At 40.7% G+C, this 26603-nt stretch overlaps 1 protein-coding gene and 1 long non-coding RNA gene across 3 annotated transcripts in view; one reads left to right on the top strand and one right to left on the bottom strand.

Annotated features, from left to right (window-relative positions):
• ZFHX4 (zinc finger homeobox 4) overlaps positions 1–26324 on the bottom strand; it is a 235237-nt gene extending 208913 nt beyond the window's left edge. For both annotated transcript variants that reach the window (XM_068237516.1, XM_068237517.1), the window contains exon 1: positions 25877–26324. The gene's annotated coding sequence lies outside the window, so the exon portion shown is untranslated. The remainder of the gene's footprint in view (positions 1–25876) is intronic.
• The window catches only part of LOC137518989 (uncharacterized), a 33460-nt gene continuing 30679 nt past the window's right edge, over positions 23823–26603 (top strand). Inside the window, exon 1 of the long non-coding RNA XR_011020942.1 lies at positions 23823–24462. This is a non-coding gene — a long non-coding RNA (uncharacterized lncRNA). The remainder of the gene's footprint in view (positions 24463–26603) is intronic.

Genomic DNA, 26603 nt, shown 5'->3' with positions numbered 1-26603 from the left:
GCTTATTTGATGGTTATGGTTAAGGCTTGAGTCAGAGCTAGTTTATGCAAAAGAATAATGTCAGGGCCTCACCTCACACAGTTAGTACTGTGAAGAGGGCAGGATATTATAGGTATGTGGTAAGTGTGATGATAGGCTTGCTGTCTGTTATTTTCTACATCAACCTCAAAGAAAGCCTGAACTATATTTTTCTTCTTCTTGACAAGTTCTGCATACCTTACTGACATTTTTTTTACTAGTGACCAGTGTCACCTCACCTTGCAGGTCAGAGCAGCAGAATCTTACACTTCTATGTCATGAGAGCTGCCATCTTGGTTTTTCTCACTTTTGATGGGAATTACTCAGGGAGAGATAAGAGCTACTGTAGACAAAAAGGGTTATGTCTGCCTCTGCAGCTCACTGGACAAAAGTTTGTTTACACTGGAGATTACAAAAGTGTCCAACTATCATGTAGTATAGTTGACCCAGAGCCTTTTAGACAAAGTCAACAGTAAAAGTAATGACATGCTATTGGGCTATAGCCAAGCAGCATACAGTGTTCAATGACAAAGGGAGGAGGAATATTGGGGCGGTGCATATGAGAGCGGCATCCAACAGAGTGGGTAAGTGCGAGCCCAATGGACTTCTTGTTCATTGCTCATGAGCAGATCGCTAAAATACATTGTGGGACAGTTGTACACCTGCTACATTCTCGGCCGAGTTGCATAAGCAACTGCCTTGACCAAAGATCAAATAGCATGTGTGTAAAGCTTTATACTTCCGTAGAAGACAATAGACCACGATGATGAATCATCATTGTGCTGCTACTATACACAGTCCGTCCAAGAGAGTAAGCATTGTTGTGATCTGCCTGTATTTGCTTGTGGGGGGACATGAGCTCAAGTTGCTAGATGTGCTGCGTATAGCTATCTTAAATGCATAACTGAGACATTTCACATGTACCATATTTCATATAAAGTATGTGAATAGATATTTGTCTTCCTGGAGTCCAGCTTTAACCCAGTCAAGGCTGGGCGGGGGTTACAAACAATGCCATGTGCTTAGGCTTGCTCGGTCTGTTTATAAGCACAGGGCAATTTTATCACGATCATTGCACAGCATTAGCTGTTAGTATGGGTTTAAGCTGTAAGTGACTCATGTTCTTTTTTTTCTTCCAAGAACATTTCAAAATCAATATGCAAGAAGTGAGAGCAATTACTTGTAAGTTGCCTCAGTAAACAAACATGCATGAACTATTTGGAACATTGTCTTGTGTGAGAAGAAGACAAGAGTGCAACACATAATTATTTCCATACAATTAACAAGGGAGAACTCCGTTAGTTTCAAATGACTGCCAAGAGGTTCTGTGTCTCTGAGAAGAATATCTGTTGTTAGACAAGAAATATGTTGTGATGACTGACACCATAGTTGACCTGTCTGTTTTTTTATGGAGTCTTCTGAAAGCAACTCTGTAAGCATTTTTGAAAGACAGGGCCATGTCATACTTGGTGACAATGATGTAGCGATTTGTAGCAGTCTATGCTAACAACAAACCACTGGTGTTGATAAATATACTGTACAGAAAATCTCTGTGAGGAGAATTCACAAAGAAGCATGAGAGCTATTTGATCAGGTGGTTAATTTGTGAGACTCTGATTGGCTAGTCATGATCTTGTGATCGTGTTTCCCTTCTTCCTGTTCTAGTCAAGACAGGAAGTAGAAGTGAGACATGATTGCAAGCAGCCAATCAGAGACTTCTATATCGATTCCCTGAATGAGAACAGACCTTCCTTTGGCGGGATACAATAAGCAATCAGATCAAAACAATCAGTTCAACAGATTGCTTTTTTCCTCAAGCAGCACCAACCAGGGGATAGTGAAGGACATCTATAGACATGCAATCATTTTCCAATCTGGTTGTACATTTTCAGATTGGGCAACAATGATCTTGTGCCAGTTCGTAGCTTTACTTCTGAAAATGAACACACCAGATCTCATCTTCCAATGAATTTAATCAGAGCAAAGCAATAACGGTAAAAAAAACACTAAGTGCACCAGCACAATGCAAATAATCTGTATTTCTGTAAGATAGAGACCCATTGAGCCTTCAGCATTAATCGCATCTCTTGGTCTCATCTATGCAAAGCAGGATTAGAGATAAAATGATGACTTCTTAATCCCTTTGATTTTCTTTTACTAAATAAATATTAATCTACAAAATCAGAAAGGTTCTGCCAGGTATTACAATGCGCACAATGTACATTAAGAAAATACTTAACGGTTATGTAAATTGCACTCAATTTTACAAGCTGCTCATTGATGAGACTGGTCCCAATCCATTTCCTCTTCAACCCTCAAAAATCCCTCTCAGATTTGAAAGTTTAAGTTCATAATCCTACTAAACAGGAAGATTAACCTTGGAATCCATTAAGTCTTTCTTGAAAGAAATTCACTGCATTAATCATGTCGGAGAATTAACAAATCATATTACCGTGTTTATTTATATGTCAATACTTTCAACCTGTAAATCCACCACAATATAATCCTGCAGCTGGTAGAACTTCAGCATAAGTGTGATGTCAAGACTTCACTTAGTACAATCTCACAGCATCAGTTTTGTTACAAATCATTTTACTTGTTTTCTTTCTAGTTGTGCTGTTTACACATTCTTTTTACACAGCTATAATGTCTGATGTATACTATGGCCATTATAGTCATATTGGTCCTCATGGAAAACATACACAGACCCTTTTGGATGCAACTAGATCCTGCTCTGCTCTCCCATTGTTATGCTGGATCCACACGGTGCGTTCGCGCACTCGATTTCCCGCTCGATTCCCGTCGATTCGTTTATTTTCAACATGTCCGATTTGGATTTCGATGGATCGTTAGGTCGATTCACATGCAAAGTATGCCGAATTGACCTAACGATCCATTGAAATCCAAATCGGACATGTTGGAAATAAACAAATCGACGGGAATCGAGCGGGAAATGGAGTGCGCGAACGCACCGTGTGGATCCAGCATTAGACGTGTACTAGTAGGTCAGTGGAGAGAAATGTTATCTTTGGCCATAATATGTTGTCATCCCGCTATTGTACTTTACTGTGGTTGACTTTGAAAAAAAAGTCCTGCCTCTGCCATTACAAGAATAATGAACTTCTTCTAGAGAGGAATGTCCTGGAGTAGATACTGAAAAGACAAAAAAACATGACAGAGAGACCACAAGAGTGTAGTAAGTCAAGCAGTAGGATGGATATTAATGATACAACATGATGGATGTTAAAGGGAAGGTTCACGCAGCTGCAAAAAAAAATAAAAATACAAATCCACTTACATGGGGTTTCCTCCAGCCCATGGCAGGCAGGACGTGCCCTCGGCGCCGCTCCGCAGGCTCCCGCTCTTTTCCAGTGGCGCACCCGACCTGGCCAGGCCGGCTTCCAGGTCGGGCTTCTTGTGCTCTCCAAAATACGCCTCACGGCGGCGCGCTGACGTCATCGGACGTCCCCTGGGCTGTACTGCTCAGGCGCAGAACTACTGAGCCTGTGCATTTTGGAGTGCACAAGAAGCCCGACCTGGAAGCTGGCCTGGCCAGGTCGGGTGCGCCACCGGAGAAGACCGGGAGCCTGCGGAGTGGCGCTGAGGGCACGTCCTGCCTGCCACGGGCTGGAGGAAGCCCCAGGTAAGTGGATTTGTATTTTTTTTTTTTTTTTGCAGCTGCGTGAACCTTCCCTTTAATGACAGAAGGCCCGGGTACCTACAAGTAAGGATCGCCATTCCAGACACCAAATGGGTTACTGGAGAACAGCCTGACCCCAAATGGGTCAAGGAAGAACCAGGCTAAAAGTATGGGTTAAAAACCCAACCTCTCCATTTAAGGTATGCAAGTCAATGTAACTTGCTAAAGGAACACCAAGAATATAAAATAATTTAAACCAATTTAGTATAAAATGAACAAGAAAGTGGATTTGCCTCAAAAGAACCATGATAGATGTACAAAGGCACAACACATTTCACAGGCTCTACTCCTGCTTCTTCAGGCAAATGAGCCTAATAGCCCCCCAAAAAGTGAGACAAAGTGCCTCATGTGTCCTCTTATAGCCTACTATGGTTATAAGGACCATATCAGTATTTCAGGAGTGGAATTCTGGAATTTAATAAAGTATTTTCATCCAGTCATGTCTAATTTTTTGTTCTAACCTTGTTCATACAGCTTACCAATTAATTGCAATCCAGTGGTGTAACTATTATATGAGAAGTGCTGGATTAACACTTCGGAAACCAATGGGCACAGAGGTCCTGGCACCCTAAATTCTGCCCTCCACCGAACCCAAATATCCAGATGAGAACACTGCCAGCTTAACCACACAAGCTTCACCATTCCCTGGTTGCCCTGGCTGTCACCTCTCTCCCCGGATACGAGGAAGCCTTCACTGCAGATATCAGCTAAAATATTATTCAAGGTAAGAAAATGGTTGTCTCTCTTATGACTGCTTCACGTATGTTCACCATACCAGCAAACAAGAAACAATTGCTCAGCTCACCTAGACTCCAGGAGCTTAAAAGCCTCCACACAAGTTGCATGCATCAAGAATCAAGAAAAAAGATCTACCCTCGAAGGGTAAACATACTGTTGATTTATTGAGCACATCTCTGAGTCAGCATATCTCTTGAGTGTGAATATTTTCCTTGGTTCTTGCACCATACTAACTCACAAATCTAAGTTTAGCATAGACAGGAGATAAACAATTCTTTGAGAGCTCTGTAAGACTGGCTTGACAAGTAGGATTCTTGCAGCTGTTAGGATAAATTGACAAGTCTTTGGAATGCAGTGGGATTATTCTACAATTTTTATTGGTTCACCAGTGGGAAAAACATACCCTAAAAGATTACCGTGTTGTCGTCATGGATATCCATGCATCACGTGTGGTCTCTTATATTATGGTGACCTCTAAAAGATCTCACAGAGAATGCACATGGATAGCTTGTTATCTTAGAAATTATTTGGAATATGAATTCTGTTATTACAATGATATAATATACAGCAAATTATTGGCTTTTTCTGCATTTTGTGAATGCTATCTTTATACTTTATAAAAGTTCCTCCTTTTAAGTTCACTGTTGTCTAAATTACACACATTTTTGTATTGAATGGTGCAAATCATAAACAAAACATCCTTAAGTTTGCTAAGAAAGGATATTAAACTGTAATGCAGTACAATAGCTACAGTACAGCTACAGCTACAGTTAGCTATGGCTGGATAGCGTACTGGTTAACACAGGAGACCTGGGTTTGAATTTCGACTCCTCGTGTTCAGTAAGCCAGCACCTATTTGGTAGGAGACCTTGGGCAAGGCTCCCTAACACTGCTACTGCCAATGGAGCGCATCCTAGTGGCTGCAGCCCTGATGTTTTGAGTCTGCCAGGAGAAAAGCGTGATATAAATGTTATTTGTCTTTGTACATACAGAAAACAGCTTATTATTTTGTCCCTTAACCTTATTTTTTGTTTGTAATTGGGGCAAAATTTTTGTATCATGTTCCATCGGACATCATCTGAACGCTATATAGGCCATAAAATATCTGATGAGTCTTCTTTCTTATGCAGGAGTCCTGTGGTTCTTATCAATTTAGTCACATGTTGGGAAATCCATCTGTTCCAGTGATGTCAGCGAAAAAAAAACTGTTGCTGCTACAACTGCAATTTTTACGATAATGAATTCCTTATCAGAACCTTTCTAATATTACGTAGCTGTTTCCGCACAAAGTGTTTGTGTGCAGAGTTTTGATATAAACTACAAGGTTTCGAAAAAAACAAACATGTACTGTTTTTGTATGAACAAAAGGACAAACACACAGGCATTGTAGTGTCCCTGCAATAATAGCCCATTAATAATTATTAGTGTGCTTAGGGAACAGAAGGACATTGAGTCAGCAGGGGTTTTGGAGTAATCAAAAGTAATTTTAAGGCTCCATTCTTTGATAGAAGAAGGCTTGGTGATGCTTATGTATATGTATATACTTGCTACGGCTATACAAAGTAGTGTGTTCATATCCACACGGGAGGAGGGACCCCTGTTGTTTTAACAAAGCAAGTTAGGGTTTTAAGGCATCATTAAACAATTAGACGATGAAGTTGGTCCTATGAAACCATAATTTACGACTATGTTCTAACAACATCCCCAACAATAAAGTTTCTATTCTCTGGTTACTTAAAGAAAAACTTTGTCTGAAGCCTAACACCACTGTAATTATCTTCATAAAACTAATCACAGGCCAGGTATTTCGGGGAAACATTCCATTTCTATTAGCAACCCTCTAAGTCATGATGAAAAAAGAAAAAAAAAAAAAACTAGCCTGAGCACAACTGGGAGAAAGTATATTTAAAGCCTTTCAGTACATATTTAAACAGTGCATTCAACACCCCTAACTAGTGATGCTAGTCAGGCAATTAACAGATGGCGTCCAGACCTTACAACTACCAAGACTCCATATGGTTTATTGGAATTTAGAGTTCCCATTTTGCTAGGAGCACAGGAGCATATTTTTTTAAGAGAAGCGGTATTCAAACAGTCAATTAGAAGTTAGATTTATCTTTAGGAGCTAGAAAATGGACAGCTGGAATCTCATTTGGTTGCTAGGGGCAACATAGCTATGTTTTTACGTCTGTGGATGAAATCAATAGCTTTTTGGACAGTTTTCTGTATATCTGCTCCCTGATGCTCCACAGTTAAGGGAGCCAAACGGATTCTGCAAAGACAGGTCAATGATATTTTTCAGAATATCTCTCCTAAAATCATCTGTCCTGATCATTTTTAGTGGTGGTTTTAATAAGACCTGGTGCTTGGCCAATCAGCACGTTCTGCTCTATGGAAAGAAGAGAGACAGAAAGAATGAATAGCTTCATGCTGGAGGAACCCCTTTTTGAAGTTCCTGAAGGGAAAGAATCACATTGGATGAGGCAATCTGTCCAGGCCAACTGCAGAGGAGGAGACCAGCGATGTTAGGGAACTGTAGACACACTAACAACATTTATATTGCACTTTTTCTCCTGGCGGACTCAAAGGGCCAGACACTACGACACGCTCTATAGGCAGTAGCGGTGTTAGGGAATCTTGCCCAAGGTCTCCTACTGATTAGGTGCTGGCTTACTGAACAGGAAGAAACGAGATTCGAACCCACATCTCCTAGCAGAGCCCTTAACCCTTTTCGGGCGAAATTGATTGATAATAGACTATGGTTATAGTAGAACCATTGGGAAGTGAGTGCCTTTAAAGGACAGTAAGGGACATACATTTTAAATGTACTGTAAGAAATACAGAAGGACATATAAATGCATAATAATAACAATTTGATCAAAATGAAGGAATCTATTTTTAGTCACAACTGACCTTCTACGTGTACAAAACTTTAGTGACCTCTGTTTAGCTAGGGCCCATTCGCGCTCGATCACCGGTGATCAGCAAAGTGCTGCTGCGCTGCACAAGCAATCCTATGGGATTACTCTCATTACAGCTGTTGTGGTGCATTTGCAATTATCACTGATCGCAAACACGCTACATGAAGCATTTTCCCAGCGATTGTCGCGCGATTCTTAATCACTGGAATGCGAATCGCTAATTGCCGAAAGATCACGGGATAGTGCAACATCGCAATTACAATCCCTGGGCGATCATAATTTTGCATTCTCGAGTGTGAAGAGGGCCTTAGCGTGAAAGTGCAGACAAGAAAAGGGCTTATTGTTAGTCCACATGTATGCAGGGCAGGATCATCCACCAGGCAACCTAGGCAGGAGCTTGGGGCCTAGTGGGTGTCGAAGGGCTCACCTGCTACCTACTTTGACCTCTTCAGCTTACCAAGAGGACTACAAGGAAGCCCTAAATCTACTACCTTGCCTAGGGCCCCATTACATCCTAATCCATCTCTGAATGTATGTGAGCATTAAAGAAAGTCCTTTTTTTGGGGAGGAGCTGGTGAAATGGATTTCATCAGTTCCGAGAGCCTTCAAGTTTGTTTGGTTACATCACGTCATATTCCCGCACATGTCTTATTTAGCTAATGCGTTGTTAATTCTCTTAGCATGCTCTGTCCTTACAATGCCCAAATGAAAGGAGACAGTTGACCTCTGCAAAGCGTCATCTTCTGTCATCATTATTATTATTATTATTTATTTATTTTGTATTTATTTTTTTTTACACTGAGACTTAATTTGTCTGTTGTGCCGAAGTGAAATAAGCAATTCGGTAATTAACTTTTGTGCTTTTTAGATGTACGAACCTTAATTAGATTTCATTATAAACAAACAAACGTCAGCCACAATTATGAGCTCCTTGCCTTCCCCACACATTATCCCTTTTCAAACAAACTTGATGTCACACAAATTATAATCAAGCAGGGCCTGCAATTCGGAGAGTTGAATTCTACGTGATTTGCCCGTAACCTGATTACCTTAACTTCAATATCATTACAGGAAAAGTATTTTAAGATAAATAATTACCAGAATTCCAACAGGAGACAGCCTTAATTGTATTGATTCAGGAGAACCAGGCAGAGTGGGACAGAAGCTGGCGGAATAATGTTATCTTAAATCTACCCTTTCTATTAAAATGATATTGCCTGGCAGGAAAGGGGTAATCTGAGATAGGTGTATGAAAAATCAGATACAGGCCTCTAATAATTATTTTACCCAATTATCTCCTAAGAGAAGCAACAAAATATTGCTGCAAAGCAACCTTATGGAAACTAAGTCCGCCAGACTCTTTATTACAGGCTGGTTCATCTGCTAGAAGCAAGAACAAGTAGATCTGCCAGGACATAATGGAGGTGAATGATTAGTCGTGTAGCACTTTGAGTGAACTTCTTCTCAATGCAATAAGAGTTAATTAAAGTTTACCACCAAACATCCACCCAAGTAAGATGTTGATCGTGTTTCAGCAGTAAGTGCAAGCAGACAATGCTTGGCAGCAATTAGAACCAGCTATCAAATGACCTACGATGATAATTATACATTCAAAACAGCTAAAAGAGCTGAAAAAAACTAATCAGACCCCCCCCCCCCCCCTCTTCTTTCTCTCTCTCTTTCTCTCTACAACAACAATTCCAAGGGCAGGAAGCAGGTATCAGATTATTTCAGTTTAACACTGTAAATCAATAGAATTAAACAAGCAGGAGTTGTCTGAGTACATTATCTAGCACAGAACAATTTACAGTACCTGATGGACGAGATCCTGAACCCATTCACTCAATGAGGCACAAAAAAAGGCAAAGTGGATATGTTTCAATAAAATGTTCTGCCTGCTGATTATGAGAATGCCTATTTAGAGCGTGTATTTATCTGCTTTGTAATTAAAGCATTCTTTCACAGATAGGTTAAATCATTTGCCTGCCATGATGAAATGGCTCCTTATTCATTTTATTTTTTTTGCTTAGAATCAACTATTTTAAAAGGCTGGACTTTTTCTTTTCTTTTTTTTTCTTTATGATTGTGCTGCTTATTCATTAAAATACAAATAATTTACATAAGAAAGGACATTTTATATTGCTGGAAATTCTACCTCCTGGCGCCTGTGTACTAAAACCTCTGCGTTTAATATATGCGAGATAACATCAGTGAAAATTATTTTCATAAAATGGATTGCTGCTTTGCATAGTTATTGGGCTCCAGCCTAAAGCTATTTTACAGATTTTTTATATTTTCTCCCCTTCCTTAACAAACCTGATTTCCCCAACTAATGCTGTTATGCTGGGGGATTTGAGCAGAGAGTTGGCTAATCCTGCTCGGTCCCTAGAGCTGCGTTTAAAGCCATGGCCTACTCCCAGCACAAAAGTGTCTCCAAAAGCCCTTCTGCCCCCTTCAGCACTCATGGGCTCATTGGTCCTGACATTTCCACTCTGGCCCTGACAAATGAGCTGGTGGCTGTGATCAGATCGAGCTTTATCTAAGATATATCATTAACTCTCATCACTATCTCCTAATGTAGCTCCTTCCTTCATTGAATCTCTTGCAAAAGTTCAGCGTCCTCTTTGATGTACGGTTCCCCAGCACTCGAGATCACAGAAATAATTTGTCACGGGAAGGACAGTTTCTAACGGCCCACCAATAAATGGAGAGTAAAACATATTTATTCTCACAGGAGATCGCTAATTGCGGCTTCTGGCTTAGGCTAGGAACATCTCACTATGACTAAAAGAAAATAATAAAATAATGGCTAGGAACTCGTTTTTTAAAAAAGTATTTCAAATAAAAGTAAACATGATTAGTATTGTCCATAGGACTGTACCTGTTTGCTCATAATGGCCCTAAACTAGACAAGACTCAGAACATTTATATTGTGCTTTTCTCTGGTGGACTTAAAGTGCTAGAGCTGCAGCCACTAGGGTGCACTCTATAGGAGTAGCAGTTAGGGAGTTATGCTCAAGGTTTCCTTACTGAAGAGGTTCAGGCTCCTGTGCCAGAGGCTGAGCCCTTAACCAGTACACTATCCGGCCACTAAAATCTCAGTTGTCTCACCAGGATCTTCATTTTATCAGCTTTTACTTAACTCACCTAAAAAAAGACCTTTTATACAATACCTTTTAATACAAGACCTTGTAATACATAATGACCGTACATTTGATGTCACCTTTTCTTACCTAATTTTTGGTAATTTTTTAAATAAAATGAGAAAACATCTCCTGTGAGAAAACTCAGGAGAAAAGTTCATTGAATTAGTTCCCTTATCTGTTTCTCACCTCAATAATGAAATAACTTATCAGTATATGGCGAGCAATAAATAAACAGATAAATAAATCAAAATGGTTTGCTCTTGATTCACTCGCTCGTACTACTTTTCACACTTTTTAGTACGTTTCGGCTCGCTGGGTGCTAAAAAAAGTATTGTACAGATAAGGTGACAAAAAAGAAACAAAGACTAATGCTATCAAGAAAAATTAAATTCCTTTGATTTTCTATGATCTGATTTAAAAAACGACAAAAAAAACCCTAATTGGAAATTTGACGTAAAAGCAAGCAAGGCGAAAATCTATCTAGCTATTGTCAATAACTATTCTCAATCTAATGTACCTACCTCAGTGACTTGTATACATGTGACTATAGCCATTTTATGCAGAACCCAATTAACCTGCTAGCATGGTTATGGATGAAACCCACACAAACACAACAGCATTCAAACCTCATGTAGATGGCCTCTCGTTGAAATACACCACGATGTAGATTGACAGAATGCTAACCGCTAAGCCACCATGCTGCTAAGATAAATGGTATTAACGTAATGGCTGAAAAAACATAAAAATTCCTGACCATAAGGGTATGTAAGTTTAATATCACTATTAACGGAGACATTATTGATTCACCCTCCCTGCTTGGCTCAGAGCTTACACATACAGTCAACTGTAGCACTTGAGACCCTGGAAATGCAGGTCATTGGCTTTGAGTTAAAGTGCTATTCAGTTTTGGGCTCAGCAAGAGGCTTCCGATTTCTGTTCTTATTGGCATGAACCCACCCCCAGCTTTTAACAGGGGAACAACAAAGCCAAGTGCCTGTGTGAGGCTTATGAATAAATCAGAGGTGAACCACTCTAAAGGCTGTCCATGAAGTCCTTGTTGACAGTGAGCACTTGAACTGTCTCCTGTGATCGGGAACTACTGCCAAAATATATACTGTGTTCACGTTTCATCTACTATGATTGTTGAAGGTTAGTGGGTCAGTGAGTTGGCTGTTTCCTTTTTTTTTTGCTGACCTCACCTCTACAATTCAAGGTGATGGCTTCAGGAAGCTGGGGAGATGTGCTGCTAAATCTTTAAATGCTAAACTCATTAGCACATCAAGTATTCTGCTATCTGTTACTTGTAGGTAATTAGAAGAGATACAAATTGCTTTGAGTAGGTGCACATGTCTGGCATGACTCCCTCCACCCCAGACAGGGCACACACAGGATTTAGAACCTTCTTACTCTAGTTCTTTATCCCTGTCTGTGACTTGAGGCACTGTTGTCTACATGCTCAATGCTCATCAACCAATACTAATCATCCATCAGTCACTTCTAATGATGGTCAGCCCAACAGACACACAGTTTACTGCATTGATAGATTACTCAAAAAAAAAATAGGAAATATTTCCTGGCTAGGAACTCCAGGTCATGTAATATATGCACGATGGATGTTTACTAGGCAATAAGATTGACACTCAGGTTGGCCATAGATGTCATGGGGGGGGGGGGGGGGGCAGTCATGCAAGGACAATCCGTCCACCAGTAGGATGGCCTGTTTTAAGACATGTTCTGCTGGCATTTATTTTTATATCTCTAGAGAAGGGTAGGGAAGGAAATGGGAGAGTGCTGCACACACAGACAGCAACACTTATCTGTGGGTGGGGACAGTAGCAATTTACACAAGTTTCCGAACCTGCCTGAATGTTCATACCCCTTAGGAGCAGTTGACTGGTGGCTGTCTACTGCAGTTTGAAGGCCCGTACTGACTGGTATATGGATAAGGGGGGGGGGGGGGGCTCTGTGAAACAACCTGATGAATGAGCTTTCCCCAATCCATCAATCCATCTTCCTGCCCGCAAAAGTACGTGACTGCATATGTCGGGTGCACAACGGGTGTGAACGATTGTTCGAACTGTCGTGGCACTTTGCGTGGGAGTTGTCGGAGATCTTAAAGATCTGATCTGCCGTAACAGTCCTAATCGCCGGGCATCTCAAAACGTCATCCGCTTAATTACGCACACATATCTATGTCGCAACATCACAGGAACAGTTGCTTGTCATGCAAAAAAATCAAAAATCATTAAAAAAATTGTGACATAGGTACATAGATTTAGAGGAAATATCGCTACACAGTTTGGATGAAGCTGGTCTGACTGGGTGACCATTATCTCATATCTGTGAGCAACCCAAGCTTTATAATCAAAAGAGCTTCAATATAGTGCCAACATCTTTCATGGTACACAGAAGCAATGCACATGTTTGATTTACGTGTTACAAACAAGGGCCATACACAGAATCCCACTCCTACAATTCACTCACTCGGTAAAGTCTAAGAATAGCCACAGTCAAGTCACACACAGGTCGAATCTGAACTGATATAGTTTTATGAAAAGTAATGCTATTCCACTACCTTCCATTCGCCGCTGCATGAGCACAACATTTGGATGGTTTGTCACCTTAATTGCAGTGCATTCTCTTGCCCTTCAGACAGAATGAACTACTCACCCTATCTCTGTGAAAGGCAGATTAACATGCAGCTAAGGAAATGCAATATCTAATCCACTTAGCATGTATAATTAAGGGGGAAAAAAAAGATTTGTACAACACTTCTCTATTTGTCTGACATGTTGGAACAGGCCCCCACTATATAACCGGCCGTACAATTCATCCAGTGCTTAGAAAGCTTTGTTTGGATGATGTATTAATCAGTACTGCTGGTGTGCTATATACAGTGTGCTTTGCAACATACAGGGCTATAGGCTCTCTTACAGGAACATAGAATGCATGACTTCACCTGCAGTCAGGTCACTTGCAAGCTGCATGCCTTGCATAGTACAACTTCCAGGCACAGAGTTTGATGACAGCCTATACAAGCCCAGGACCAGTGTGATCTGTAGAGCAGCACGGTGACGTAGTGGTTCGCACTCTCACCTTGCAGCACGGGGTCCCCGGTTCGATCCCAGCTAGGGCACTATCTGTATGTTCTCCCTGTGTCAGTGTGGGTTTCCTCTGGGCACTCCGGTTTCCTCTCACATCCCAAAGACATACAGATAAGTTGACTGGCTAGCCCCTAAAACTAGCCATAGACCAGTGATGGCTAACCTTGGCACTCCATCTGTGACGAAACTACGAATCCCATCATGCCTCTGCCTCCCTGGGTTATGCTTAGAGCTGTCAGAGTATTGCAATGCCTCATGGGACTTGTAGTTCCACCACAGCTAGAGTGCCAAGGTTAGCCATCACAGCTCTAGACTATGTATACATACACTACACAAAACATACACATACATAGGACTATTAGATTGGGAACCCCTCTGAGGGACAGTCAAGTAACAAGACAATATACTCTGTACAGCGCTGTGGAAGAGGTCGTCTCTATATAAATACTAAATAATAATAACCTGTCACCAGCTTGAGCTGAGTGCAGGCCCCAAATGGTTGTCTGAGGTAAAAAGCAAGATGGACCACCATCTTGACAGATATGCCTATAAACATGTGTGCATGACTTTCCTGGGTGTCATATTCATTAGTATGGAGAAGGAAGGGGAAGAGGCTAAGCAGATCTCTTGCTATAAGGGAAAACAACAGCGATCATCCAACAAAATCCATGCCAGACTAGGGTCAGCCTAGAGGCAAGGCGAGGTGTGTTCAGATAAAGGACTGTATCCAGAAACCCGACATTTAGCTCAAGGGGATTGGGAGACAGTCAGTTAGCAAATACACAGAATGCATACACACTCAGAAAACATATAAAGAATATACAAGATACAGAGCATGCACACATACAGAATACACAGACACACAGTCACTACTACAAGTACACACAGAGAACACACACAGACACACAAAACACAGAACATGCATACATACAGAATACACAGACACACAGTCCCCTACACGTACACACAGAGAACACACACAGACACACAAGACACAGAACATGCACACATACAGAATACACAGACACACAGTCACTACTACAAGTACACACAGAGAACACACACAGACACACAAGACACAGAACAAGCATGCATATAGAATACACAGACACACAGTCACTACTACAAGTACACACAGAGAACACACACAGACACACAAGACACAGAACATGCACGCATACAGAATACACAGACACACAGTCACTACTACTAGTACACACAGAGAACACACACAGACACACAAGACACAGAACATGCACGCATACAGAATACACAGACACACAGTCACTACTACTAGTACACACAGAGAACACACACAGACACACAAGACACAGAACATGCATGCATACAGAATACACAGACACACAGTCACTACTACTAGTACACACAGAGAACACACACAGACACACAAGACACAGAACATGCATGCATACAGAATACACAGACACACAGTCACTACTACAAGTACACACAGAGAACACACACAGACACACAAGACACATAACATGCATACATACAGAATATACAGACACACAGTCACTACTACTAGTACACACAGAGAACACACACAGACACACAAGACACAGAACATGCATACATACAGAATACACAGACACACAGTCACTACTACTAGTACACACAGAGAACACACACAGACACACAAGACACAGAACATGCATGCATACAGAATACACAGACACACAGTCACTACTACAAGTACACACAGAGAACACACACAGACACACAAGACACATAACATGCATACATACAGAATATACAGACACACAGTCACTACTACTAGTACACACAGAGAACACACAGAGACACACAAGACACAGAACATGCACGCATACAGAATACACAGACACACAGTCACTACTACTAGTACACACAGAGAACACACACAGACACACAAGACACATAACATGCATACATACAGAATATACAGACACACAGTCACTACACGTACACACAAAGAACACACACACAGGCACACACAGAAAATGCACGGAGCGCATACACACACAGAAAACACACACAGAATAAAAAGACATACAAAACACAGAACATGCACACATACAAAATATATACAAACACGCAGTCACAACATGTACACACAGAGAACACACACAGGCACACATATGGGGGCACGCACACACACAACATACACGCAGAGATCATGCACACACACAGAATATACACACAGGCTCACACACTCAGAACACAAACATGCACACAGGCTCTACACAGACACAGCAGACCATTACAGTATTTGTATGTCCATGTGTTTTAATGATTCAGAAAGGACTTCCAATTATTATTATTATGTTGGGCTTATAGTTCCTATTTTGAAATGCTGTCAGAGGCTGTATTTAATTAGATCCAGTAACTCAGTAGCAGCGAGATGTTCTGGTAATCAGCGAATAATGATCTAATCTTTGTCCAATTTTTTAATGACCACTGAGCTTCGGAAATGGGTGGGATTTGGATCTTCTGATTGCAAGGCTGTCGCGTCACTTTTTTAACCAATAGACGAGATCAGACATTTGACAGGACTGTGTCAGTTATTTGGCTAAACGCTAATTTTACAAATATCTTGCATCCGAACCACAGCCTACCATGCTAGGAACATTTCTGCAAATCTTACTCCATATCCTCAACTCTTACACACATTTTTGATTATTTGAGATATATCTAGGTCTATCACAAGCGATCCTGGTCTGTGGCAACAAATTGGACCATTTATGGCCAAGGTACTGCCTTACAGTTCAAATTCAGATACAGTAAAGAGAAATCATACTAGCCGAGAAGCCGTGGGTCTGCTTAATAAACCAGCACCAACACCAATGATAGTTTACATCCTGCAGTAGCGCATAGCAACCAATCAGATTTCAATGAACTGAAGTTAGATAGGTTGAAGATTGTATTCTGATTGGTTGTCGTGGTTGGATGTGCTTTGCCTATTGTCCCTCGCCTTATGAAATGAGCCTGAAATCCAGTATATCTGTATAATTTCACAAAGATAGCCTTCTCGCTCCACCACTGGAACCAAAAGGATTTAACTGTTTCAGGCCCAAAGAGCCTGCAATGCATGGAAATCTCACAAAGATTAACAGCTCCGGTTCCAATGTGAGTACATCATAAGAAAACCATGTCATATTTTTGCACACTGCTGCACAGTCTAAAACAGTGCTCAGCTCTGGTCTTTTGCCCACTCAGTAAGAATGCAGACAGCACATAAGCTACCATTAGCCCATGTGTTATCCAATTCTCCAGCGGCTGGAGACTTGCCAGTGACAACACATGCTGCTTGCTTAACCATGTTTTAAAACAGAAAGGAGTTTTTTTTTTTTTTTTTTTTAATAAAAGATGGTATATTTTCCTTAAAGAAATCCAGCTTTTGTAAGGACATTCTTAGGCTGGCCCAGAAAGTTTGTTTTCAACTTGTAATGAGAAGTAACAGAAGAAGGAACAATTACATAGACATGGCCTTCACATCTCCCAGCAGACATATGTAGTTTTGAGCATGACCTAGTCGCAGTCCAAATATAGAAACCCTCACGAAAGTACCAGGATTTTCCTTTAGGGCCTTCTCAGTCGGTAAAATGAAGTATCTGACAACGTGCGAGTATTATGACTAACATGCTAGCAAGAACCATGTTTACGTTTTTTTTCTGGGTAACGTTCACAATATTCTCAAAATACACCACACTAAGATAAGCCTCAAAGTAAACTCTAAATGTAATCTTAAAGGGCTTCTCACCCTACAACATAACAACAACATTATATGATAGAGCAACAGATATAATTCTTAGCTATTTGTGTAAAATAAATACCTCACACCGATACAGAAACTAAGATACCTCAAACCTCACGCCCTATTGCTTCCATTAGACCCCATTTTGGCAAACAGTACCAAGGAAATGACAGGTAGTAGTTTTTCTACAGTGCGATAAGTGCACAGGAAGTCAGCTGTGTGCCGGACAATACCACCCCGTGCTGCAACAGGCCTTTCAATATCTTTTGTTCTGATAATTCCCTAAAAATGACATGTTTTTATCTTAAACACTATATAGAAAAATCTTGCGACATAAACTGCCTGGTACTTGAAATTCAGAAGCTGTTTAAAACCAGCCACATTTGTAGCTAGGCCATGGACAGGCTATTTGTAACCTGCCGGCTGTCAGCGACCCACAGGCCTCAGCATGCCCTGGGTTGGCAAGGCATGCTAGGCCTTATGGTTCTTCAACAGAGAAAAGATCAGAAGATATCTACGCCTGTGGCAGTGTCTACAGACAATGAAACAAAAAAAGAACACGAGTCATAATGATCACATAAAGAAGCAGAAACAGCCAAAGCAGCAATCGCTTTTTTTTCCCCTTCCTTTTTACACCAGGCATAGTCAAATCCCAAGTGTACCGATAGCATGTGTTAGGCAACTTCTGGGACCGAGCAGTAAACAAATCAGGTCAGCATCTGGCAGAATCTGCCAACACTTGTCTTTGGTGGCACTAAATTGATAATTATGGTGATATGACACTGGGGAAGAGGCTGCTTAATGTACATACAGATAAATAATTATCCTCACCGTATTCAATTTACAGATGTGCAAAAAGGAGCGGTTCCCACCTTCAAGAGTGTCTCAACACTTTGGGTATTTTAACTGCTCTAATTACTGTTGAGAGCACATAATTAGAGGTACTGATCACACTGTCAACAGCTAGCCAGCTACAGCAGGGCTCAAACTTACTTAGAAAAATATCACAACGACATCCAAATGTAAATCATGTTCCTAACACAATAAAGGAACAAAGTGAACATGATATACCAGGCTAGGAAAAACAGAGTTAAAAGCTTTCCAGGCATGTCAAAGCCAAAATACCAAATTCAGCACTACAGTACACAGCAGTTGTATATTTTATGTTCAACAAGAAAAAAAAGAAAAAAAAAAACCAATAACTTTATTCATGCTTGGCAGACAAATATAAAGACAACCCTATGTGATATGAAGCATGTAATAAATCCATATGTGCTCTGCACAATAATGGCACAAGCTGGGTTATAGTAACTATAGAAGATGGCAAGCTGTATGAATAATAAGTATATAATGCATATGCTAGATAATACAAAGTGGAAGGTATGATATGTAAGGCTTACTATAAGACAAGGTTATTAACATGAAGTCTCCAAGGCCAAAGCTAGTTATATAAACTCATTCTTACCTCTTTGATTGGTATAATGCAAAGATAAGTTGGTATATTTGAGCATTATAGCAAAAAGGCAAGATTAGTGATATGAACTGTATTACACAGTGTCAAGAATATAATAACTATAGAATATGCAGGAATAGTTAGCAGTGTGAACTGTGGAATAGAAAGGCCAGCCTGGATGACAGAAAACAAGCATTGTCTTATGAACTGCGTTATGTAAGCCATATACCATACTAAATCACCACAATCCTAATGGAGTATACACAGTAGACATATACTGTACTTATACTAGCTTATGTAGTATAAGCGTGCACCTTATACAGCATGTATGTAACCTAATCGTACCCTTGAAGTAATAGATAGCATATACTGGTAACTAATAAACATAGTTTCTTAGAGAAAAAATAAAATAAACAGAAATATGGCTCTGCACGTGAAAAGGCTGAACTTAATCCACATAAGAGGGGTCGATATTTCTCTAGCTGGGTGACTATGTTGCTGACCTATATTACTACGCACGGACCTTTTTATTCGATATCCTTCCAGCAATTTTTTATAACACGTATTGCTTCACGTGACGGTGAAAGCTGAGGACATCTAGAAACCTTTTGCTGAAATGTGAGCTTCTGCTTGTATCCCAACCACTTGGACAAATACAAGTTTAGTTAAAGCCAGGCAGAAGAATGGAGAGAAAGAAGGGCCTTGCTTTCATCTCGGTCATTCAGTCAACCATTCAGTGGCCTATTCAGTGGAGCTTTTCATTATGCAAAAAAATGCTAATCCTCTTCCGATGCTTTCACACTTGTATAAACCACCATTCCTTCAACAGAAAAGTAATTATATCAGTTTACCTTCCTGTCAAAAACAGGATTAATATTCAGATAGCACAATCTCCTATTTTTCCTCATTTCTGCAGTAGGAAGCCAAAGACTGCTCGATGAGATATTAGCAAGAGCAAGAGTCATTTTTTTTCTGCATATGAGGGGGCTAGCCAAAGTAGAAGGATATAGAAGGGAAAGAGAGGAAAAGAGAGAGAGAGAGGAAGAGAGAGAGAAAGGGAGAGAGAGTGAGTATGAGAGAGAGAGAGAGAGAGAGAGAGAGAGAGAGAGAGAGAGAGAGAGAGAGAGAGAGAGAGAGAGAAGCAAAAAAAAAAAAATCTCCTCAGCTTCTGAGGGAAGCCTTTTGAGTCACAGAACTGACCTGCCCTTTGCTGGGGCCCAAGTAGAATAAGCCTCACTCAGGTCTATTAATCAGAGAAAAATTATGAAAGAATGTGGCTGGACTGGTTGACACTATCCTGTCTTGGTAGCGTGTAACAATGTCCTCTTCATGGGTAATGAACAGCCATGACAAATGGAGCAGGGGGATCTGTTTATTTGCATATGTAAATTCCCACACAAGTGGAAACATGTACAAACAAGTGTCATTGTGAGGTGCATTTGACTGCCCCCTTTCTCCTGTAGGACGTTCTGCTTCCCCCCCCCCCCCCCCCCCACATTAGTCAGCACAATTAAAACCAGTCTCCATGACGACTAATGAAATTTCACCATGGTATGAGTTAAATTAGAGAGCTAGTTATGTTTCCACAATCCATCTCCAAATCCATTATTATGGCAGAACAATGCACCGATTGTGCTGATCTGATCTCTGCCAGCTCAACAAGCCTCCTAAGTTGACAATTTGCATATGTTAATATAATTAAGCACTAATTACATGAAACTTGTACATTTCACATGCACCTTTCCCCAAGTGTTATTCTCTTTGAATGATGGCCAAGTCCTTAACCCTCTGATGGGTCTGGAGTAGGAAACGCTGCCTTTGGGTGCAGCCCCAAGGCAGACACAGAGAGGCTCTTCTTCTGTAAACACAAGGCTCAGGCTAACCTCTCATGTTACTGACAACACACTGAAAGGAGCCTATGCTCTGACACACAACGTATATAGCAAGGCCACATGCTTACACACACCTACAGGAGTGCTTAGTATAAGCACATCTATGGCATACAACACATTATATTTAATGCTTTGGGGTTACACCAATAATACATCGCCTATGCACGAATAATGTGTCACTTTATACTATGTAATCAATATTCTCTATCAATCTACCTACCTATCTATCCATCTATCTGTCTGCCAGCACAGTGAGCATGCAGTGGCCTATATGTATATATTATCTTTCTTAATTAACAGATGACACAATTAAGCTCACAGTGAACATACTGAAGCACCATGTAAACGACTAAACATGAAAAGTATAGCAAGAAAAAAAGAGAACAAGCAGTAACTAATGATCTTAGCCTAAATATATGCAGAAGTAATTAAGCAATGTTAATTACTATGACAGCAGTTAATTGAATATAATTAGATATTTTAAGCCACTGAATAAAGCCCAGTTAAGATTAAATTTTATTGAGATTAATTGTAAATAAGAATAGATTAACAGAGTGTTTTGACATGCCTAAAAGAGGTTCTGCTTATTATCGAGAACAGCTCAGGCGGAAAAAAAAGGTAGAAAATAAAAACGATTTCAACATCACACCTCAGATTTGTCTTCTGAAGTGAATGTACCCTCTTGATTAAAAATGAACAGGGCTGTTAAAAATATAAAAACAGCTTGTTGGGATTAGAACACCTTTTTTGTTTCCTTTTCATGGCCATTTCTTTAAAAAGAGACTAAATTAAGTAAACCTGCAGTGCGTATTTTTTTTTAAAGGAGTCATTCAGACTAGATAAAAAAAAAGCTCTATCACACATGAAATGCATGCAGCTGTATGGAACTTGGCCCAGCTGGTAAGACTAGGAAGCAACAACAACTGATAGGTACTAGGCCTTTGCAAGGTTTAACGAGGCATCTCCTCAGATTTCCATCTATCTGGTTCTATTGTGCTGCATTTTTCCCCCTCACTCTAATCACAGCTTTAATGAAACAGTGTAATATCGTAAGGTAAAAAAGGCATATTGTGAGGTAAAAAAAGCAAGCAGAGTGCACAAGTACCCTTCGTATAGTGGTACAGGCCTATCACTGGAGTAGGACAGGCATGCAAGTGTAAACATAGCACACTACAGCTGGCGTAATGCTTTAGCCTGTCACCAGTGGCAAATCGATTCAGCCCATTCAAGATACTATTATCTAACCTCCTTACTGCTTTAATTCTAAACAGAAAGTCCCAGACTTCTACCTGCTTAGAACTTGGTGTAGGAATGCAGAGGGTTTAATATAATTAAGCTAGAGACTAAGCCAGGACTGCTAAAGGAATCCCACAGCCAGAAAGGGTGCTGCCATTGATTTTGAAATAAATCAATAGGTGATTAACACAATATTTTTTAAAGCCGTAGAATGAAGATGTATTATCTTAACAAGTTTTTTTTTTCTATTTCCAATAGCCATTCCTCCCTTCACTGGATAGAGGCTTGTGATATCAATTTTTTCCCTTTTTTTTCTCCCTACGCGATTCTTTTTTTCAATCAAAATCCGAAATCGAGCCAACGCAACAAGACCACGGCAAGTAGAGCAGTGTAAGATTTTAAATCATCCAGGCTCTTCTAATAGACTTGAGACTTATTGAGGTAGAAACCATAAAAAATGAAGAAGGGAAATTTAATCCCTGAAATATTGATTTGCACATTAATATCATATAGGCAGAGGGCAATTTGGCTTCATGGAAATGACACATTGTCGACCCCTGGTGAAGTCAGACCCAATTTAACTGCTGAACATGTCTGAATCTCAAGAGTTATTAAAGGGCTTCCCTTTTTGCCTTTATGACATTTCTGCAGTCCAGCAATGCAATCTTAAATGTATTATCTTTAAGAAATAATTGTAAAACCTCAGGGGCTTTTTTCCCCCTCTCCTGTTAATGGAAGAGAGTCTAAAACCACATCAGAATCTGAAATGCAACATTAAACCCTTGCAATCAACAAAACCACCTCAATTCTCATCCATCCAATGCAGGATCTAATATTATTAGAGATAATCAAATTTCATTGTGTGAATTTAGGCCCTTGGATGGCAGCAGTCAATTCTGCTGCATCAACGTGATTTCACAACACCCTTAGACTAAAGTTGCTAATACAGTTATTTTTGTTTTTGTCTCCAAATGTATTTTTAAATAGCCAGGCCTAATTGTGGGGATTCAGAAAAGGAACTATACTCACGATCAGCTGAGGTCCTCTCTATTTTGAGCTAAGCCTAATTGATAACTTCAATCTGAAAGAACAATTAGGCAGTGTAACAGCATAAGGCAACAGCAGGTACTATGACTGCCTTACAGATGGTCCACCTGACCTCTCATTGTTCCCTGTGTCTAGAATTAATTTTTTTTTTTGCACAGATTTATGACTGTTGTAGCTCCTTGTTGATGTTCCATTTGCTATCGTAAACAAGGAAACAGAATTAGCATATGCCTAGGCTGGACAGGGTAAGAAAAAAGCAGCTGGTATAGTGTAAAAGGCAAAATAAGTGTACAAAATGACTGTCAACGCCTCCCTATAGATTAGTCTATATTATGAAAGATGTGTATTGAGAAAACATAAAAAGAGTAAGCTTTAAGGGGTATTGTTCCTAAGCCACAAGCTCAAACAGCTGTCTTGTTCTTTAAGATAGGCTCTGGTTCCCTGCTGAGTAAAGCAGCAATCATAAGGGTGAAAAGACACAACGTCCACCTTGTAGTAATATTCGTGCTAGAACGCTTATCCTAGTAATGTTATGACATGCATATGCATTAAAACTGACTACATAACTTGTGGCTTTGTTGATGTTCTTTGAAATATTAAAAACTCCAAATCCAAATGTTTGCTTTTTTTGCAAAATACCTTTCCTATGGCGTTCCGATAAAGTGCATTTCCTAAACTCGGTAAGGGAAAAAAAAAATATTCATTTGAAAGGAAAAGCCTGACCCAAAGCCCAATAGGTCCCTGTCAGAATCATCTGTAAACAGAAAGTAGAACAAGTGCTGATGGCATTGAGAGTGTTACATACCCAGGCTGTGTTTTTGCATTGCTCTCAATGGAAGCGATCGATGCCCATGTCACTGTCGTGTCCCAATCGCAGCCAAGTCTCTACCTCAATCTAAGCAGCAGCCCCACAGGCTGGGCTGCATATTTCACAGCCTCCGCTTGCTCAGTACCTCAAATATAACATTTTCTGGGCTCTTGAGCGCTGATTGCTCACAAGGATCAAGCCACTGAAAATCCAGGAGAAGAGGAAAAATGTATAACCTCCTTTGACTGCCATCTACATGAGCATTGATTAAAAAAAAGGGAGAAGGGTTAATAAAAAAAATGGAACGAAGGAGAGGAAATGCAACTGTCAGACAACGGGATGGTCAGACTTCCGTCACAGCAGCCTGTTTGGATAAATATTAGCCACCATCTTCAGCTTGAAGTTGGCTTTGTTTTACACTCATCAACCCCCCTCCCCTTTGTTACAATTTCTTTTTTTTTTTTCTCTTTTTGGGCATGAACTTGATCATCTATTCCTTCATTTAAAGAAATATGGATAAATCCCTGAAAAAAAAACAAAAAGCGACGACGAGGGTTAAAAAGAAGAAGAAGGTGACTGCTCTGATCTCCCTGGAAGCTCTTGCCTCGGCAGATGCCGATGAACCTGATGCACAACTAGCAGGTAACACAATAAGCTTGTCTGCTTCTGCACAACCACCAACAACAAACCCCACTTCCACTCCACGGGCAAAGGCTGGATTCACAATCAGATTAAGGGGGGAGATTGGAATCGGAGAAAGGCAAACACAGGAGCAGAGAGAAGGCAGCAGAAAATGACTATGCAGATCCCAGTGGCACAGATGACAACAGAAGCCTGAGCTTGGAATGCTGCCTTCTCTAGATACACAATCTAAGCTGTACCCGCTGCATTATAGGCTAAAGAACATTTAGAGCAAGATTCCTCTTTATGGCCTGTTTTCTTTCTTTCTAGATATAGGTGTTATGCTCTCTCGTTCTCTCTTTTGCTGTTACTGGGAAGCTTGTGACTTTTATGTCAGTTGTATTGTGTGCTTCTGCCTGGGAGAGTCAGTGTGTGCTGATAGCAGGGAGTGGAGGGGATGAGTTATGCCTGCCCCTGTAGCCGAGAGAGCCAGCACAGGACGAGAAAAGCTCCAGGAGACAGTCTAAAAACCATCCCCCACGGCCTTTCCCTGCCGGCCACCCCCAGCAAGGTCATCTGAACCTAGCAGAGCGTACCAGGAACATCCAGAGAAAGAAAACAGAGAGAAAGCAGCTCTGCCTATTCCTAGGCAGAAACCCCACAGCAGCTTCACAGAGCAGAGAGGAGACAAACTAGATGACAAAGGAGTATTTTCTGGTTGTTTTTTAAATCTAGTAAGGCTTTTTTTTTGTTTTGTTATTTTTTATGAAGAATAAGTCCTGGATGCTGCCTAGAGCACTCCTCTCTCCCTGGAAGCAAAACACATACCTGGAGCCCTACATGCCTGGCATAGAGGTACAGTGCTGTGCCTACCGAGAGGGAAAAGCCAACGTGGAAAGCTGCAGAATTTTTATTTGTCTTTACAGGGGGGAAAAGTAGCTTCCAGACTTCCCTGGCTGAGAGATGAGGGCACTTTTTTTTTTTTTTTGACAGCCAGGATTCTTGCTGTCTGACAGTTTTTTTCTTTTCCTTCCCCTGCCTTGAGATGCCTAAGTTGCAACAGAGGAAAACTGGAGGGGGGAGAAAAGGGAGAGAAAGAGCGAACGGACACCCAGCAGCAATGAGTGCGGACTGCTCCCTGGTATGTCAGCTCGTAGGGAAGAAAAGAAAGGAAGGGGGGAGTTAGCCGGGATCTGTGCAGATGGGGAATGTGTGTGTGTGTGTGTATGTGAGAGAAACAAAGTGAAGCTCTGAGCTAAGCAACCAGAGAGAGAGAGAGCGAGAGAGTGAGAGAGAGAGAGTGTGGGAGAGAGAGAGAGAGCGAAATATCAAAGATTGTGCAAGATCAGCCTGGAAAGATAATCAATACTCGACCTAAATTTAACACAAACTGCTCAATAAAAGTTAAAGCAAAAAAAAAAAAAAAAAAACTTACTTTCCATTTCCCCCTCTGCAGTTTACACTTGATCTTCTTCTATAGACTGTGTGTGTATCTCTCTCTCTTCAGCTTAATCACAACTGCTGATCCCATCCAATAAAACAGAAGAATGTTCATCAAGTGGAGAAAAAATAAGAGATGAGGGTAAAAAAAAAAAAAAAAAAAAAAAAAGGAACAATCCTACAAAAAAAGAATAATCCTGGAACTTTTTGCAGGAGTGCAGAAGAGGCGAGAGCTGTGCAGCGGAGAGGGGGCTCTGCTGCTTGTTGTTCTGGGTCCGCAGGGTGTGAAAGCATGTGCCATCCGCTGCCTCGCTGTTTGCTTGTGAAGGGCTTGGGAAAAGGAGGAAAGGAAATGAATGTCTTTATTCTGCTAATTATTATCGTTTTAGCCCTGTTTAAAAAAATGGCTGATTAAGTTGAGTGCGCATGTCTTTGTGTGTCTGTTCCTGATATGCACTCTGGGAATGAGAGAGAGCGAGAGAGAGGAGAGGAGAGAGAGAGAGAGGGGGAGGTGTAATTAGTGAGGTGATCAACAGTCTCCAGATTGCAAATGACGTGCAGCCCGGACTTAGAGCCGCTCTCGCTGGGGCTGCACAAACCACAACAATAATCAGAAGCAGGATCACAGAGCAGCCCATCCACTCCTGGCTGAAGACTTAATTACTAACACACACATGTATACAAACTATAGGGCTGGCAAGAATGAGCAAGAATCACCAAGA

Source organism: Hyperolius riggenbachi, chromosome 5, assembly GCF_040937935.1.
Source record: "Hyperolius riggenbachi isolate aHypRig1 chromosome 5, aHypRig1.pri, whole genome shotgun sequence".
NCBI classification, from domain to species: domain Eukaryota; kingdom Metazoa; phylum Chordata; class Amphibia; order Anura; family Hyperoliidae; genus Hyperolius; species Hyperolius riggenbachi.
This window is presented reverse-complemented; position numbering and strand designations above follow the sequence as displayed.